Consider the following 19,566-nt stretch of genomic DNA (forward strand, 5'->3'; position numbering starts at 1 on the left):
TGACGTTATGCGGTCTGGTATGATAATGTCACAGTTTTTTGTGAGAAATGAAATGTATCATAAAATAAAATTTCTCGCACACTAAATGCTTCGAAGACAGTAATGTTTCAATTCTTACTGGGGTGTTAATAGCGTTCATTATGTTGTGATTCGGGTTTTAGTAATTGAAAATATTGTTCCGATATCCAGGCGGGGTATTATTTTCCCCGTTAAACTGGTTTCTTGCGTCTTAAATTTGTATGCAATCCTGATTGCCACTTTAAATTACATTGCATTATGGAAGATAAAATTATCTATATTCTTCCTCCAGCTGCATTTGTTATTATTTTTGTGACCCTGTACTTAGGGTTTCCTAATTTTTGACCGTAAATATTTTGAACACTGAAATCAAGAATGACGTATAATTTATCATTTAAATGGCGAAAAAGATTTTATAACAGTGCATCCTTTTAAGCGAATGATATGTGAAATCAAAAACAATTTTTAGGTTTTAGCTACTATTTTATGTGGTAAAATATATAAAAAATTTTCCCAGTGGATCGAACATTATCTTGAGAAAATTAACCCCTCTTATCTCATTTCGAAGCCCGATTTTGCATATCCCAAGTTCCTTAAGTAGGCAAAAAAGTAATTAATTATCCCGATATTCGAGAGGGGAGTGTTGGCAATTTTTTTCCAATTTATTGCCGACTTTCCAATTTAATTTATTGGCAGAAAGTATTCATTCTGCTATTACTTCAATGTTTTAATATTCACGAAATCTAATTCTACGAATCTCTTTAAAAAAAATAGAAACATTTTTTTGATGCTAAGAAATTACGAGAAAAATCGCGCGTGATGAATCCCGCATTACGTCGCCCAACTTACTGCGTGATACATAAACTATTAAATTTGCGCAGGGGCTGTCGGGTGCTTTTTTTGAGTTAGCGTGCTCTTTTTGAATTCTCGGTCCTTGTTATCAATTCTTGTGTTAACATGTTCATAATTTTTCCCGTGGTTGGACCGTCAGTAAACCCTTGAAAAATATGTTTTAGGGCGCGCGAAATTTCTCGTCCAATGTTCTTAAATTGTCGAATCTTCCGTGCTAGTTAATAGCTTTTATTGTTTTTTTTTCCTCCGGTGGCGATGAGTTCTAGAATATTACCTGCTGTACTCGCAATGTGTGACTGAGGTGGACTCATAGCTCCATCATTAACACGCAATAGTATGCCATTTTTATACCAGTCAGGGGCGCAGCTGGGAATTAAGGCTGGGGGGTGGGGGTTTAGGTTCAACTAATACCGGGGTGTGTGGGGTATGGAATACCCACCAGGATAAGCGGTAGGTGTGAGATTAATAAATTGCGGAATTTTTAGATGAATGGTTCAAAATGGTGAGTTTTACGGCTTTCTGAGGGATATTTTATTAATCCTTACACTATTCTATTAGCAATATCAATCCAATTAAATAAAATGGATTAAACTTAAAATTTCTCTGAGCTCTGGGGGGGGGGGGTTTATCCCCCACACACCGCCCCCCATCGCTGCGCCACTGACACCAGTTACCCTACCTTATTTCCCTTAATCCGTTATGCCTGGATTTCTTATTGCCGTCGTTTATACAAAATTTTCGGTTAGTTTTTTATGTAGCGCTGACGGTTGTGTTCGTCTGCTGGCACTATGTAAGAAAGAGGCGGCCACCCTTCCCTTGTTCGAAGCGACTTCATTTAGTGGATCACTCTTCAATCAATTTCTCTGTTATCAATTAAATTTTTGCTACATTAATTTATTAGCAACGTTTTACGATAATTTCCAAAACAGCGATGGTCTGTGTATCTTGAAAATCCCTCAACCCCTTTTAGAACCCTTGTTTTAGGAATGGTACCCGTCGTTAGGGTCAGGGGCGCAGCTAGGAATTAAGGCTAGGGGGGGTTTCAGGCGCAACTAATACTGGGGTGCTTGGGGTATTGCATACCCGCCAGGGTTAGCGGAAGGTGCGTAGGCCCTCCGCTGGAAAAAATTAAGATAAATGGTTCCAAATGGTGATTTTTACGGCCTTCTGAGGGATGTTTTATTAAACCTCACACTATTCTATAAGAAATATTAATCCAATTAGGTCAAATTGATTTAACTTAAAAATTTCTGTGAGCTCTGGGGGGGGGGGGGGGGGTTATCCGTCGAAACCCTCCCTCGCTGCGCCATTGGTAAGGGTCGCAGGTAGTCGAGCAAGGACCTAGCGCTAAGCGCTTGTCTTTGGCTCCTCATTACACCTCTCCGAACACTCATGAAAATTACATGGATCACGAACCCCTCTTCGCCCAGATCTTGAGAATATGTACCCCGAATTATCCTCTCTTCCCACCAGGCTTGGTCTAAAGAGCTTGATGTTAGTACGCGTCATATTTATCTCTTAAAAATTAAAAGACACAGTTTCCGGTGTAATTTGGTGGAAATATTTGATATTTGACATAATGAAAAGTACTTGTCTATTTCCACTCTTATTTATTCATTCCGACCGACCCAGTTTTCGGCACATAATGACATTTTCGAGATTTTCACCTTGAAAATGGTATTATGTGCCGAAACTTAGGTCGATTGTAATGAATAGATAAGTGTGGAAATAGACAAGTACTTTTCATTGCGTTAAATCCTAAAAATTAAATTCTCTAGGAAAGGTATTGTCGATGTGGCAGATCTGATTCTAATCCGCTTGTATGCATTGCTTGCTATCCAGCTTGCCTTGGCGAAGCCTCAAGTTCGAGAATGTATTTCTGTCAGAGGTTTTACAAAGAGTACCTACATGGGGAATTTATATGTGGTTACGGTATTTTAAGCTCCTCATCACGAGGGTCCGCTTTGAAAATGTTAACATTTCCGTAAAATCCTGAGCCTCACGTAGGCTCTTCTTCGGTTGAATTGTCTTCGTATTGAGGCCTCAGCACCCATGGTCTCCAGTCTCAACGCCTGGTTTTCTCCACCCTCACTCCAACTTCTTCTCCTCTAACCATCTCAGTACTTTTCACAGGATCACAGATTAACCTTCTCTTTACCTTATTTATCCAAATTATTTTTGCGGATTTCCTGGTAAATGAAAGATTATATTAATTTGGACAACATAGATGTACCAAAGAAGCCTCTTCTACGGTTCCTTTGGCTTTCATTTCCAGTTTTGAATGGTGCCGTAAATATAACGAAATTATCATGCATGCTATTAATAGTAATGGTCACGAGAAAATTTCACCAGAACTAGAAATCTAACCTCGGACCTTTTAGGCTCGTATATTCTCATGTCAGCTTTTTGAAGATTCGGTCTTAAGTTGGGGTTACATACTTTTCTCTTCATTTCATCCTCTGCTTGCTTCTGATAAGGATGCTATGAATCTCGTGTACTTATGTGAAGAGTTTTTGTAAAAGAGCTCATTCCCTAATTCGGAAATTAAATTTATTTGCCAAGTGGATCAGTAGATAATGAAAATGGTGACGGATAAAGAGATTAATTCTCAAGCATCTTTCTGGCACATTTGTCGTATTTGCTTTGAATTTTCCACCTCTTATATCTAATTTACCCCTTCGGAGCGATTCCAAGCGAATTTTTCTTTTCATGCCTTTAGCCATCTTCAATTATTAGCATCGCTGTGTGGTGTTGCATTGAAAATAACATAGGGATAGCGTTTTCAAGGTCTTTGTGGAGATGCGGTGACCGACATAGTTGTAAATGGCATTATTGCAGACTCTAAAAAAATGCTAGGTATTTTTCCGCTCGGCTGCGGTCTCGCGGAAGCATCGTGGCTTGGCGTTGCGACATCCCACGAGCGCAAGCCCGTGCCCTTCCCCCAGTCGTCCTGCCCGCTAACACATCGCGGTGCTCTGGGAGGATTCAGTCCAGCGTGTAAGATTCCTGCTGTATTTTCCTCAACTAAGAAACCTTCCCTTCTGACATTCCCTTCTCTTAATGAATGGGATGATCAGAGGCACTTTTCATTGTATCGCCTCTTACTATTTTAAGCGTTTTCTCTTACGGCGATAGCGATGAGTTTTTTTCTGCTCAAAGGGTGGTTTGTCAAGGTGAGGATAGAGGAGACCCTAGGTTAAATCAAAGGCAAGCGAATTTCACTCGATCTCACGTATTTAGCAGGGGGTCAGTTCCTTTCCTTGATCTACGAGGTTTTTGTTTGCGGGCGTGCATAAGCTTTATTCGGAATTTGAACCTGCTGGATCGCATGATCCCCCTACATGAGTAAAGTATATATTATTTATTTTTATTGTGCTTCAAAGCGCTCTTGTGTTATCTTATTTTCCAATTATTTCCCTCATTAATGAATTCTACGCCCTTAAAACTCTGCTTTTGCTCTTTATGTTGGATTAGCGATAGTAAAGATCCGTGTATCGGATGAATATTTTTAACGCTGTTATTGAAACATTTTTTTCAGACCAATCCATGAAAAAAGTAACTTTTTCCGCAGCCGCACGCACAGGAGAGCTCATCGTGAACAATAATTATTATGTGTAATTTATGATATCGATTAGCTTTTCGAGCAAAGTGATGGCTGTAATTTATTTTGTGAAAGGAAGAGGGAGTACTCTAAACCTTAGGAGGACATAAAACTTCCAATTGACTGGTCGTATCTGAAAAATTTCAAGATTTATGTGCAGAAGAACCTGAAAATTGCAAAATGACTGCGTAGCTTTTAAGGAAGGAATTCGTCAGGAAATGGAGACAAAATAAGGCCAGTCCAGCAAGAGCGACTCGCTCTCATAATTCAGTCGCAATGAATGTCAAGTTGAGATTCACAGCTATGTCTAACGCTGGTATATACACCAGCATAGTGCTAGTATAATATTACTTTTTCTCTCAGAACCCCATTGCAAGCTGGCATGAAATAATTTGTGCCACTACCGGGACTCGATTTATGACTCGAAAACCGCCTTCACAGTCAACAGGTTCCCAGGAGATTCGAGAAAAACATCATTTGAGCTATATATTGTCCATGAAATTAGCTTAAAGGCAGATATTTGGCTTGCTTGCGGCCAGAAGTGAGGTTAACCCCCATTAAACCCGCTTCCGGAATGTATATTCCTCGGACTGGGGGGCGGAGGGGTACATTTAGAAAGGAAATACAATGTGAGGGAGGTTCAATTGGAGGTGTAATGTTTGATATTTAAATCCTGTGATTGAATGTTGTCAGGGAGACGTTGATGAAAAGGACAGGGATATTGTTGGGAAGGAGAGGAAGAGAGAAATATTTTGAAGGAGCGAGACAATAAAAAAACTGGAATTCGAAGAAAATGAAGAGGTTTTTGAAAATAAATCGCTGACGTTACAGAGGTGACACGCTTATTACCGTATTTTTATGGGGTAGTCTGCACCCTTTGACCCCCCTCCTCCGTGTTCTTGCCCTATAAGTCTCCCGGCCGGCTTTTTGGTGCTTCGTTTCTCATGGGAGAAGGTCACGGGGAGACGACCACTGTTTTGCGTCAGTTTCCCCGAGCACCCCATAAAATCGATCATGAAGGAGCACTGCTGCCATGCCTCTGCAGATCAACTTCAAAGAGTTGTGGGTGTCATAGTGAGCGGCGAACGAGATTATGGTGGCGAAAAATTTCATGATGAGCAATGAATATTACTTTACCATGGATTAATTCCAGCGGCACGGTACGTGTCTCTACACTTTGCATACAAGGTCGATATACTAAGTATGCTTTAGCCGTAAGTCAACCAGAGTTGGCCATGAACAAAATATGAAGTCGGAGTAAGATAGACCGTTAGCATTTTTAAAGAATGAATGAATGGTCAAGTTTTTGTATTAATAATTAGCCTCAAGTTGCCTGATCGTTCAGTTCCCGGTTGCTTTAAATTTTTACTTAATCTCTTTTACGAGAAATTTTGATAAACTTTTGGTACACAAAGCCTGTTAATGTTGGGAGACTGCAACTTTAATGAGGCGATAAAACGAATACCACAACCGAGATAAGTTGAAGCTGGTTAGGGTTTGGTAGGACTGCAAGAGAGAGAGGAACATTGTAAGAATTAAGGGTTGATCTAGTCATAGCCATATTTCCGGGGAACTAGGTTGAATGTATTACGAGCACCACGTGCGCTGACCGCACCCAGTTGCTTGAGGAGGAAGTACGGTATTGGGTCAAACAATGTGTCGCGGGAGGCTGGACTGGAGGGGTTCATTGCTAGGAGACGAGGATGGGGGTCGTAAAGGACTAGTGAAATAGCGGGTGGACGGTGCGTCCCAGAACCCTCCATCAGGATACGCTCCCTAACTTTCCTTTTTCTTGTTTTAACTACGTTAGTTGGTGGGCGGGGAAATTTTCTAGATAAAATAAGGAAGCAGATGGTATTAATGGATCGTGTAGTGAAGGGTATAGGAATGGTGGTGGCTTTGATCTATGGTAGGATGCTGTGCTAACGATCTAGGGTTGGGGTTGATTAATGGTTGTGACGAAGGGAGACGATCCTTATTGAGCCAAAGTCAGTAAAACATAGTGAGATTGGATGTATTCGAGTTAGAAGGATAAGGATGGCAAATTTAAACTCCCGTAGGCGGTAGATTGACGTAATAATGATACTTGATAACAGCTACATGAATGATGAGGACTGTACAAGTGTACTCTTAAGTGTATGCCTTATATTTCCTCAAATACTGGACCAAATAGGTGTGCCAATGTTGAGGATAGTTGTCATCGGGTTAATTCCGGTTAAAAATGTCACTCGTGGAAAATGACCCATATTTAATTTTTAGTTTAATTATGCCACAATAACTTTCTATCATTTAATATATTAATTTTATTAATTTGCTAATTATTTTTTAATTAATCATGGCTCATGCAGGGGATTCCCTGATATTCGCTATCGTGATCTTCTTCTAAGTTCAATCTGAGGTTTATATGTTGCATTTGGAGCTCTTTCTTGAGTCGTAAATTATTCTGAAAAAACTTGAGCATGAGAGTCATCTTCAATGCATGAATTTTTAGAACCAACAATTTTAGGTTTTATGTTAATATTGGCCTTAGAAAGGCTCTGACGCCGTTGATTTAAACAATATTTGGCGACATGCCTTAGCAGAAATCATTGGGTAAATTCTTTGGCCCGCGATTGCCCCTTGTCAGCTTATCATTTAGTGCGCCCAGCGATTCATCAAATGTGGATGGAATGAGATTTGGGGTAAATTGTAGTTCAACTCTGTATCGATAGCAATAGACACAGGAAATAACATTGTCAGGCATTTTCATGGTTTTTCATGTCAATAGATTGAAAATATTTCATTATACAATGAAAAAATTACCCACTTGATGCCCTATTTCACTAAATTGTAATTTTATCCAGGATCAAGCCAGTTCAAAGTTTTTGGGAAGTTTTCATTTTATTTCCCGGTATTTCGCTATTCTATTTCCTTCGCGTACAAATCTCCAATGTGCTATTTTCTTCGACATACTTATTCGTATCTTAACCAACTCATTCATTTTTGAAGCCCTCTTTTATCACTGTCTGTCTTTCCTCCCCAACTGTGTCCTCATCAGTCTTCGTCGACACCCTCTTATTTCTTCACCACGCCCAATTCTGTCAGTGTTTCAAGTGTCCCGAATATTTACGCCCTATCTCTTTCGACCGAGACAAGAATTTTTTTAATGTAATACGGTTGAAGTTTCAGTTGAACAACCCTTCATGTCGTCAAATTATCCTCCATCGGCCTCATTTTCGCAATCCTCTATCGTCTTCGTGGCCCTTTGCCTCAGTTTACCCTTTACGCATTAACGAATCGCTTTTAGGCCTCGTATGCAAAACGCTATTTCTCCTGTTTCCGTTAGCTCTACGTTGAATACAATACTTTCTCGAGCCCTTTGAAGGTAGATTCCTAGTATAATGTTGATTGAAATAAAATCGTATACATCTTTGATTTCGTTATTTTAAAATGTAGCTGAATTTCCGAACCACTGGGAGCAAGTGCTGTGCATGTCGGGAAATATATATTTTTGCGGGAGTTGTATACTATACGGGTGAAAGTATCTTACAGGAATCAGAAACTGTTTAACGGCGGTAAGAATGACGAATTCTCAGTTGAGTAATAATGAATGAGGGCCTTTATGGTTTGTATGGCTGTTTTTAGGGACGTTATGGTTGGTGTGTTATAGTACTCACTCAGTGATTCAGTCCGGAGATTGGTACGGTTAGGTTAGAGTAAAGCTCATCCCGAACTAAGCCAGAGGCGTGTGAATTTAAAAAATTCAGGGTAGGGGGACCAGTTCCTTTCCCTGGGCCACCTCGCACTTCGAGGATTTCCTTTACGGTGCCTGAAGGCTTCATCCAGGATAAGTACCCTGGACCCTCAGACCCTCAGCAGTCCAACGCTCTACCCCCTTGGAGCACCACGCTATCCTGTACATTATAATGTGTAATATTGAATTAGGGTAAATCCTTTTCAATGCTTGCGCTGCTCATAGAAGGGCAACAATTTTGAACCGATGGAAGATATTCGACCTCTCCATTTGGTAATTATCGTGGTTGAATTTTTAAATCAGTCTACAAGTGCGATCTATTCTGTGCATAAATTGTGCTACGTTATGCTATGAATGTGGAAGTAGTGTGCAGATTGATATGAACGTCATGGGAAAAGATTAACACTATATGTCATAATTTAGCTCTCATAAATGAGGTAACTATTTTGTTTGCTGACTGGGCTATCAGACACTGAAATAATCAGCGGCGGTTGCTTAGGAATATCCTCTTTTTACAAAGCTGCCCGTTTGATTTGTAATGAAATGAAATATAAGCGGAACTATTGATAAAATCAGACTCTACATCAGTTTTTATGTTACACGTGTCATGCATGCTTTGAGGTCAATGTAATTTCTGGGAAAAAGAGCAAAATCCGCTACGAGGAACGGTTATATCGGGCTTGAAGATGCTAGCTTGATGATTTATGGATGATTGAATTCTTAGGACGTGATTTATACCTGCCCATTGGCTGTTCCCAAAAAGGAAAAGAAATGCTTCATTTGTTCCGGTTCCGTTGTTCCGTGGAGTTAGTCCATTCCTTTATAGGGCTATTTCCTCTCGGGTTGTTTTATGGTTCGGACGTGTCCTGCATAATAATAATAAGCACGGATTTTCTTCAGAGCACATAGAAATCTCACGTGTTTATATATCGTTTCGTTGAAATAATCGCAAGCATGAGTGACAGATTCTTTGGACATGTTATTAACCGTTAGCATATCAGTCATAATTTTCATAGGTAAGAAATTGACATAGTGTGGTATCTAAAGGTGAATTTTTTTGAATGAATTGTTTCTCCTTGTTAGGACTTATTATTATTATGTTATAAGAGTATAGAATACTCGTCTAAATGTTGATGTGCGGCTTTAGGGTACACAAGTATAAGATGTCCGATTGCTAAATTTAGCACCTTATTTTTCCATTTCAGTGTCATGTTTTTTTGTCATTTTGTTTTAACGAAAAATGATCATTATGCGAGGCAAATGATTTTTGTCTCATAAAAGGTTTAAAATTTTTTGGTGCCCATGTGTTCTTTACATCATTTAGGTCTTCAGAAAAAACTTCAGTCCATTTGGAAATCACCTATCGATGCATAGTAATACATGGTGTTTATTATTTTAAATATTTTATGTTATAATCCTAATCTCCCAGTTAAGTCCAATGCTTTCTTCCTTGATTATCATGGGTGTATTATTGAATGTAAATGTTAAGTTTTGACTACCGGTTTACTCGGTAGTATATTGTCTCGGATACGATGATTGGGTCTCACCAAGAGTTTCTCGTTATAATGGGATGGAAATTTTCTAGAACTCGGTTTTTATCGTACCGAAGTTATTACTGTTATAGGCAGCGTGCACAAACTTTGTGCCTTATAAACCGTATTTACAAAGTATGATAGTTGGAAAATTTTCTCTAGGTCGAAGCATCTCATAAAAGGTGCATAGAGGGCCTTTAAGTTGTGTTCATGCCCGCGTAAAGTAATGAACGGAATGTATGTTAGAAGATACTGAGGTGGATTTGAATTGAGATTCATTCGTAAGTAGTTTCCTGTGGGGAGAAGGGATATCTTGGAAGGCTTGGCGCGAAGTAGAAAGCTCTAGGAGCATTTCGGAAATATAATTGATTCAAACCTAATTTTGTGTACCCATGTAAAAAATCATAAATGATTACATTAGAGATGATCTTGAAATTAATGAAACGAGGTCGGCAATTGGTATAAATAAAGCTAATAGATTAAACTCTTTCTTCAGTAACTTGGTGGTATTCCATTGTGTATACCAGAGACGTCTTTTTTATCTCAATTTTTTTGTTGTCTTTTCATTTATGGCCGATCATCTTGGTGATTTATTCAACGCCGCGAATGTCATCAGTTTGTGTACGTGGACGCGTCACCTTAAATAAGTAGACAAACAATTGACAAATCCACAATATTTTTTGTATGTTTATGTGAATTCCCTACGTACGTTGCACTCATAGCTTTTTTGCTCACGTTCCACTGCCTGAGGACGCAGGGTTGGCCATCTCTCCAGGTGACAAGAAGAACTGTCGTAATGAGCATTTTTTTAACACAGCTAGAATAGGCAGAATTTTCCAAAGAAAATTCTTCGATTATGGGAGGAAGGAGAAGGATTGCGTTACTTACCATAGTCATGCAACCAGCATTACATTACCAATGAATCCCCTCGTAACTCGAGAATAGTGGTTAGCCAACGATGGTTATATTTCTATCTGCGGTTCTCTCAGCGAAATCAACCAGAAGAAATATTTGACAAGAATAGAATTCTTTTAAAGAACTTAAGAAATCTTTTTTGTAATTCTTGAAACTCGTACCGCCCATAGATTATAAAATGTGAATTGAAACAAAACTCTCGTGGCAGCCGGATTTACTGCTTCACCACACAAAACCTAAGTGACAAAAATAGTGACAGGGTATGGAATGGTATTTGGAGGAGGCGACCGGCAGCTGAGGTCATTTGCACCATAAGGGAAGGGTGGGGAAGAAACGGTGGAGAGAAACCCGGCTTCGGCATTAGCCTGCTCTTAACGAAAGGCGCCAAGGGGACCACGGCCTAACGTCCCATCCGACGGACGGAGTGTCGCGCTTGAAATGTCCACATAACATCAAGCAGGCATCAAGCACAAGCTGAAAATTCTCTGCCACCGCCGAGAATGGAACCCAAGCCCACGTGGTGGGAAGCCAAAACTCTAGCCACCACACCAACCCGATCCCCCAATTGTGACAGGCTTATGAAAAACTTCTCAGAGTAAAGGCCTGTTTATACGGTACACTATTCTGTACGAGTAAATGAGTAAATGTATGAACGCGTGAATGAACGCAAAAATGCAATGTCTAACCATCCGACTTATGCGAATGCATAAACAGAAAATGGAACCTGTTCTAATTTGGATGATGCATTCGTAAATGTTCCGTTCCGGTCCACAAAAATCATTCAAACTTTCACACATTAACTCTTACGTGTTAATACATCGCGTAAACAGGCATTGAGAATTTGCTAAAGTTAATCTTGAAAGTCAGAAGAAAATTTTCTCTAGGACCTGCGCTGCCAATTTCATTGCAAAATGTAACTTGGGTGCGATTCGATCACCTTGAAATGGACAAAGTGCAAACAACGGATTAGGCTCAATCAGCGCTATAATGAACGGATCCCCCAACAAGCACGAGCACGCCAATGGTTGCCATATGAAATTCGTCGAGGGGGATTTTATTTTCGTCTCTCCACGCGTGCGTCGTGATCTTCACGCGGTTCTCCATTCGTCTTTATTAGCGCGAATCTTCCCCCGCCTCTTCCCATACTCTCTCCACCCCGCTTCGCAAACCAAACCTGCTTTGCCAGTCTCCCTCCCCCCCTCCTCTTTTCCCTCCCTTCTGGTAGCTTCTGCGGCGGACGCGTTGCCGAGAGAGGACTGCAGTGGTCGCCGCGGGACATTGAAAACGAACCATGTGCTGTTTAATTTTATCTGAATTGATCGCCTCGTAAAATAATCCGGACGACAGCGTGAATAACGTTAATCCAGGCAGGTGCACCTTCTTGGAGAATTCATTTCTTATTTATGGACGGTAGAAGTTATCCGAAGTTCACAAAATATTACCATTCTTAGAAAGTGTATTTCATCGGAAGTATTTCTTCTAATTCATTTCGCCGAGAGAACCGCAAATGAAAATATAACCGCTGTCGTCTAACCGCGGTTCTCGAGTTACGAGGGTTTCCATTGGTAATTTAACGCAGATTGCATGACTATGGTAACTAATTCAATCAGTCTACTCCATATCATTTTTCATTTGTTTTACCTGGCTCAAGTTAAAAATTGTGGTTACTCAATGTTGGAAATGTAAAAAAAGTCCTGTAAAGTCAGGGAAGAGCATGATGTTGAGTGAAATTTTATGTTTTCTCTTCGGAAACCTGCCATTGTTTTCAGTGGATATTGATGGAATAGTACGTCCTTGACACAGCAAAAATTAAAACAATACTTTCTAATTGCATAGATTCAGGATGCATCAATTTTGCGAAATCTTATGGTAATTTGAAGCATGAAACTCAGAGGAGTTATAATTATTCCAGAATTCTGCGTGACGAATATTTAATCATCAGGTAGCATTTTTAAGCATTCAAACACTTGGCCATGCATGTGGTTAGCATGTGCTGGGAGTGTTGGATCGTTGTCTCCGTATTTCGTGGATTTGGATGTGATGCTATGTAGCAGTTTCTTCATCGGCGTGCCTGCAATCCTCGCGTGGATTTCAAATCAAGTTGTGGAACGTTTCTCCTCGTCCAACGCTATTGAAAATGTTGACTCTTCAGCTATTACTATATAGGAGGATGCACTTGACTCTGACCGGAATTTTCGCGATCAGTTGTAATTACTAGCGGTTGATTACAAATGGTTGGCAATGCGATCGGAATTGGAGTGTTTGAAAAAAAATTCATTCCGACAGCTCATCACGAGAGCTACTCTCGTCGTCGGAGTCATAAACGTCTTACGCAAAAGTCAGATCGTGTTGTCAACCACTGGGAATAATCATTCGTGAGGACAACCGATCGGAATAATTTCGTTCAGCGTCCAGCGCAATTCCTTTGGAGTCGATTATGGCGTCGGGCTACTCTCCTACCAACGAGGTCAATGACCCGATGTTACTTGATATTTCCTATTGAGTTATAAAATCTGCAATACAAAGGAAACGTGAACATTGCGCGATAAAAACTTTGTATTAAAAATAGCCCTATTGCGGTTAGAGAACTAATGGGATGACAGTGTCCATGGTTACGCGAGCATGGTAAAGTATGTAAACTAACGTACTATAAAATCGTTTCAGGCTTGACTTGGTGAAAATGTGATACATCCATGATTAAAAAACTGCAAATAGTAATTTCCAGACTTTAATTTAAAACTCCACTACTGAACTTGGTTTCGACAATCTATACCTAGAATGAAAACCTTGAAATGTCGATACCATTGTCGTTGGTGGAGTTTTATATTTAAGTCTGGAAATCACAATTTTTAGTTTTTATCATGGGTTTTATCTACAACAATCCTAAACGGTGGCAGATGTGATCCATTAGCTATGCATAGATATTAAACACATGTAACAAGTTTAAATTTGGTAATTTTTACTATAACATCTTTAAATCAAAGTTTAGTAAGCTGCACATCGTATTGCTATTGATATGCCTTTCCTATTTACTTGCGTTTTCGCAATGGCAATATTCTGAATGGGTTCTCTTTCTTGTCAGCGTACCCACATACCACCAGTTGCGCAGATGAGCTCATGTTTAGCTAAAACCTAAATTGCTTATGAACCTTATGGTATGGTATGAAATAACTCTTAAAATGTACGAGCCGCCTTCCGCGATTATCGACTTTTAGATTATTCAGAATCTTCAGCATGAAATATCATCATAATTGTGATAGAGATAAATCAAGATTTATCTCACTGTGGCCGGTAGAATTTTAATAACTAAGCTCATTCACGACTTGCTTTGCATGGAAGGTTTTACCATCACATCCTCTTGTCGGTTGAATCCATCCTCCCCCAAACACACCCATGTTCCTTTCCTCATTTTTTTCCGCCCTCACCCAGTTTCACGTCCGGTGAGAGTGAATGATTAATCCTTCGTAGGTCAAGGCCACCCAGGTCTTGTACTATTAATTTTTTCTCATTCCTTTTTCGCGGAAGGGAAATTCGCTTTATAGCCATCCGCTGACCGCTCCAACTGTTTCGGATATCGCAATTAACTTCCCTTCCGATTATCGCCCGTGATGCGGCGAAAACAAAAAACACGCGAAGTATTAATAGTCGCTCGTCCCACTCTTTAACTGCGAGTGTAAACACACTGTTTAAGCCCATTTCTCCCCTCCCCTGTAACGGCTCGCGTTCTCGGAGGGAAGCGCTGCGACCTTCAGCTTCGTCCCTAGGGCTAGCGAACGCTCGCGTGGCCTGTTGAGCGCTTACTGTGTACCGCGATCGTTTTACTTGTGCCGATTCTCCCCTCCTCTCTATCAGAGAGTTCCGAGGCAAACTTTTAGTGAACCTGAGCTGATCGGGCGAATCACGCGCCTGCTTCGTTGTTTCAAGCTAAGTTCTCGAACTGCTTTCTTGCTTGATAGACTTCTAGGTCAAGAGTTACCGACCTTTTTAAAGAAGAAAAATACAGGAGATGAGAGACTCGACGTTTTTATTTTTTTAACTTGGTCACATTCAGCTTTTCTGCCAATTTGCAGTGAATAATAAGTAAAAAGTTTAAAATACAGAAAAAAACAAAAGCTAAGAGATAATATTACAAAAATTAATTATTAAAAAAAACCCACGAAAATGTGAAAGGGAAGAGGGGGAAGTTAGTTTTTCTCCAAATATCTGGGACAAAGCAAGGTTGATGAAAGAGTCAGCTGAGGGCAGGAATAGATCGACATTATCTGGTCGTAAATAATTTTTTTTGCATGGATTCAAACGCGTTAATGCCTTGTTTCAATTGATGGTCGGATATTAGTTGGAAAGGTAATTATTCCATTGATACACTAATTGTTAGAGAATAATGTTACAATCACGAAAGAAAAGGTAAGCTGATACAGTGGGCGATGTAATTTTCGTGCGGTATAAATTTAGTAGTATTGCAGATAAAGAACTAATTGGATGGCCATGGCAATGGTTACGCGTTACATAGGTGAACTTAAAAAATAATAAACGGTAGTAGGTAGGAGCTATTAGTCATGCACAGATTTGAAATATATTTAGCAAGTTTAAACTTGGTAATCTGTATTATAACTTTTTAAATCAAAGCGATCTATGAATGTTACGATTAAGATAAAAGTATTTGGTCACACACTTGCGCAAGTTGTGTCAATATTCTCTTGTGGAGCTGTTCAACTGTTTGGGCAGCTTTTAGGAGGAAAACGGTTACCGTAGTAAAGACATCAGGGGGAAAATTGTATTCATGGATAGGAAAGAGTTGATGAGAGGATAGTTTGGTAAGAGAATAGAGTCAAGAGATTGATTTCGGGGGCTATTCTGTATTTCCGAATCCGTGCTCAAATTCGGAAATAAGATCAATAAGTGACCACCTACTGAGCGGCACGCGATTAGCGGGTCACTTAAAAGGGCTTCTTCACTTCCGCGATAACGGTTCATTTCCATATTGTCCTTTTTTATTGCTTCGAGCAATATATGACTCATTGAACGGTTCATTTTAAGATCCGGCACATCTAAAACTGTTCATTTTCATGTGGAAATACAGAATAACCCCCTTGGAATGTTGCGTTTTACGGTGCGGCAACGTGAACACTTAGGAAGGAGGATACTAAAAGTTTAGACGCCATGGAGATGTGGATATGTAGGAGAATAGAGGTAGTGAAGTCGACGGATATGAAGTTATGAAGTGAAACAACGAAGTGGTAAAATTATGTTGAGAAAGGAGAGGAAACTTCTGGACGAGATACAGAGGGGACAGAAGGTTTGGATCGAAAGGGGGCTGAGCGGGAAGGGAAGGAATTACTTTCTTTGTGTCATGGGAGGGGCTAGTTGAAATGAGGAGAATTTTATAGCTTTTGCTTAATTCTGTGCTCGGAAAAATCCATTCATAAAATTAGATATTTTCTGATTCGGCTCGTCAGAGATAGGAATCTGAAACTGAGTCACAGTATATTACTTTTTGCATTAAATAAGCAAATCCTTCATTTGCTACGCCGAATTTATTTTAATATCTAGTTCCAATGAAACATTATGCATGAAGTAAATATCCCGTTCAAGCTAGTTTGGATGATAGTTTTTGAGGAGGCTTCTTGATCGCTTGGATCCTAGATTAAGCAAAGGATGTTAATATTCAGGATGGTATTTTATTTTTTTAATTTTGAGGAAAAACGTTACGAATATCGTTCATTAGGAATAATCAAAAGATTTCTATAAGTTATGATGACTAATCCTCATCCCCATCCGAGTTTAAACAGTTATTTTTCACGTTGGTGGATAATAATGTGCGCACCACAGGTGCTGAGCTCCAAGTAAATCACAAACGTACAACCATCTCCAGGAGAGCGTGGCTGAATTCATTTATTTCATACAATAGGAGCCCTGATTCACCATTTATAAGGGGCTGGGAAGTGCTTTTATCCTTCCTCATCTGGTACTCTACCGTGTGTATCCCAGAGATCGTTGCTTGCGGAGGGGCATCAATATTGTATGAGCAGGGATGGGCAAGTTTGGGCCAATTGTTTGCACTCCTTGTAATTTTTAACAGGATAGGGAATGCTGTATTAATGTCCATAAGGGCTCTATCTCAGGGAGGAGGAAACCTGATGCCTTTTCAGATTTCCCACTGTCTTTGTTTGCTCTTTTTTCTTTTCCAAATCTTTTCAAGATGCTTGTTGGCGTTAAATATGTACCCTCTTTCACTGCAATAGTTCATCGTCTGTTCAAGACTAATATATTCATGATTTTATTTCATGTGGTGCCGGATTTATATACTCTTTAAGGAAATAACATATAGCTGGAAAGAAACTTCTGTTTATGAGATGCAAATTACATTACTCATGAGTATTTTGCTATTGCTTCTGAATATATCATTGTAAATGTGAAGAATTGATTTTTTTAATTGGGTGAGATGTTTTAATATGTTAATCTTTCAAAGTTCACGGCCCGCCATTGTTTTACCTAACTAATGGAATGCGTAACGCACTACTTATGTTACTCATAAGAAAAGTTCCTCCACCATTTCTAATCGAAAATAAAATCACATTTCCATTGTCAGTACTCCTATCAATTAATATGATACTGTTACGTTAATACAGTGCTTCAACTGCGAAATATACTAATAAATCTGGAAGAATTCAAATGGAAATTTTCCTTAACCTTCTACGCACAGGTGTATCTTCGCTATTTAATCCACCCATTCTAAACTTTGCATGCTCGGTGACTGTTAAAACACATTTCATACAATAGTTTTCGTCTAATTTTCTTTAAAGTTTATCTTTACCTGATTTTTATAGCTTTTTTCACCTGTAAAGATTGTTATACCTGCCAGTAAATATATTTTTCTGCCGCATTAAATCCGAAAAATGTAAATAGCGGGGTTACGCATCCTGCAAGTCACTCACTGTTCATGTTTGCGCTTGGAACAGCATTCGTTGGCCGGAAGAGGAGTCACTCGTTCGCAGACGGGTTTGTCTCTCTCTCTCGGCATGGTTTGTCTGATCGCGTTTGGCTGGTCGGTCGGCGAGTGCACCAACTTCTCTCCAGGTGATGTCACCGCAAGTGGGAGGGGAGGGGGGGAGAGGGGGAGGGAGGGGTGGGTGTGAATGCGTGGGATGGTGGATGGGGGAGTGTTGTTTTCCCAGGAGAATTACCTTCGTTCCTCGGCCGAACTTTTTCCTGCGCGTTCGCATCCTCGGGCCCCGGGCGCGGAAAGAAAGCGGTGAACGGCTCCGCGTCGCAGCCACTCCCTCCACCGCTATCGCAATAAAGCGAACGTTTGGGTCCGTGCCAATGGCGTGCAACGCGTGTTTCGTTGAATATTCGCCGATGCTCTCTTTCGGTCGTTGAAGCGTTGAAACGGCGTATCTTTATATTTAACAATCCGTTTGAGCAAAATAATCCATTGTGACGTTTCAAGCACGATTTAACGTATCTACCCTCTATTTTATTCAAATAACCATTAGAATTGGGTCACAAAAAATGGAGGGGGTAGATAAATTCTGTTATTTGGGAAGCAGAATAACTAGCGATTGAAGAAGCAAGACAGAAACCATTATTAGAATAGATCAGGCGTAGAGAGCATTCCACCTAAATAAAGATCTACTTACATGAGAAATGTAAGCATAGCAGTAAGAACTCGCAAGAACAATTTACCGGAACTTGTATACTGGAGCTGGAGTATGGTTCTCGACATAAGTGAGGTACGGACTGAGGATCAAATGGATCGACTGAGTGAGCAATGTGGAAGTGCTGAGAAGCGTAGGAGAGAAGACAAGCCTCGTGAAAACCTTGATAAGAAGACAAAACAACCTAATCGGCCATATCTTGATACATAATGGACTAATGAAGACAATCATAGGGGAACAAGAGAATGCCAAGTACGGGAAAGGAAAACCTCGAATAAAATATACGAAACAGATAAATTAAGATGTGAAATAGAATAAATTGGTAGGTGAGCAAAGATTTCCTGGCAGGAGAATTGAGTGGAGAGTTGCGTCAAAACCAATCTTATTGTTAGGGTTGTTGACACGTGATGACGATAAACGCATTTGATTGGTTGAGTAAATTTCGTACGCTCAGGCCCATTTTGTTGGACGAAATGAGCCTGAGCGTATGACTTATGGGCTTACGACTCAAGTGTACGCTATTGGTTATGCATGCCGCGTCGACCCGTCCAAACGCCTAACTGAACGAAAATAACGCAAGAGCGAAGAAAATAAAACGAAAATATGTCATAGAGAATTTTGAAAAATTTATTTTGTGATGCCTATTCAAACCTTTGATTTATAAATTTCTGACGCCGGTTCCCATTTTCAAGGCATTTTATTGTGAACGAAGTCGTTTTCTCATAATTTGTGTTAGCTTTTGGAATAGCTTTCTCTTGATCGGTGATAGAAGTGTTACAGTGGTTGTATAATTCACAGATTGATAGCTGTATTCACAAAGATTTTTCGTGCTCTTTATCGTACTATTAATGGGATTTTACTTGTTGTGTTGACTGAAATGTTTTCGAAACGCTTTTAAGGGCAATTGTAGATTTGAAAAGCCACAGTTTTCAAATTGGAGCTTTATTTATTTTCAGAGATTAGGCAATGATGTAGACGTAGATGGTTAGTTTAGTAAGGCGGAGATATTCAATAAAGTCATTGTAAATTGAAAAAAAAAGATTCACGCGCGGTGGGTTATTGAGTAGTGTTGTGATATGGTGTTGAAATTGATTTCGTGGTAACCAAGTGCAGAATTATTCAGGTTCACGATAGAATTAGGCGTGTTCACACGATACATTTATCCGCGCCGATAGATGCTTTAACACATTCATCATCAAAATTACACCGTGTAAACTCCAAGAATCACGCAAATGCACGGAAATATGTCCAGTAAAT

The 19,566-nt window shown here is 39.8% G+C and overlaps 1 protein-coding gene across 1 annotated transcript in view; it reads left to right on the top strand.

Moving 5' to 3' along the window:
* The window catches only part of LOC124159315 (ankyrin repeat domain-containing protein 29), a 77,784-nt gene that overhangs the window by 300 nt on the left and 57,918 nt on the right, over window positions 1–19,566 (top strand). The window lies entirely within an intron of this gene.

This window comes from Ischnura elegans, chromosome 5 (assembly GCF_921293095.1).
Source record: "Ischnura elegans chromosome 5, ioIscEleg1.1, whole genome shotgun sequence".
In the NCBI taxonomy this organism is placed as follows: Eukaryota; Metazoa; Arthropoda; class Insecta; order Odonata; family Coenagrionidae; genus Ischnura; species Ischnura elegans.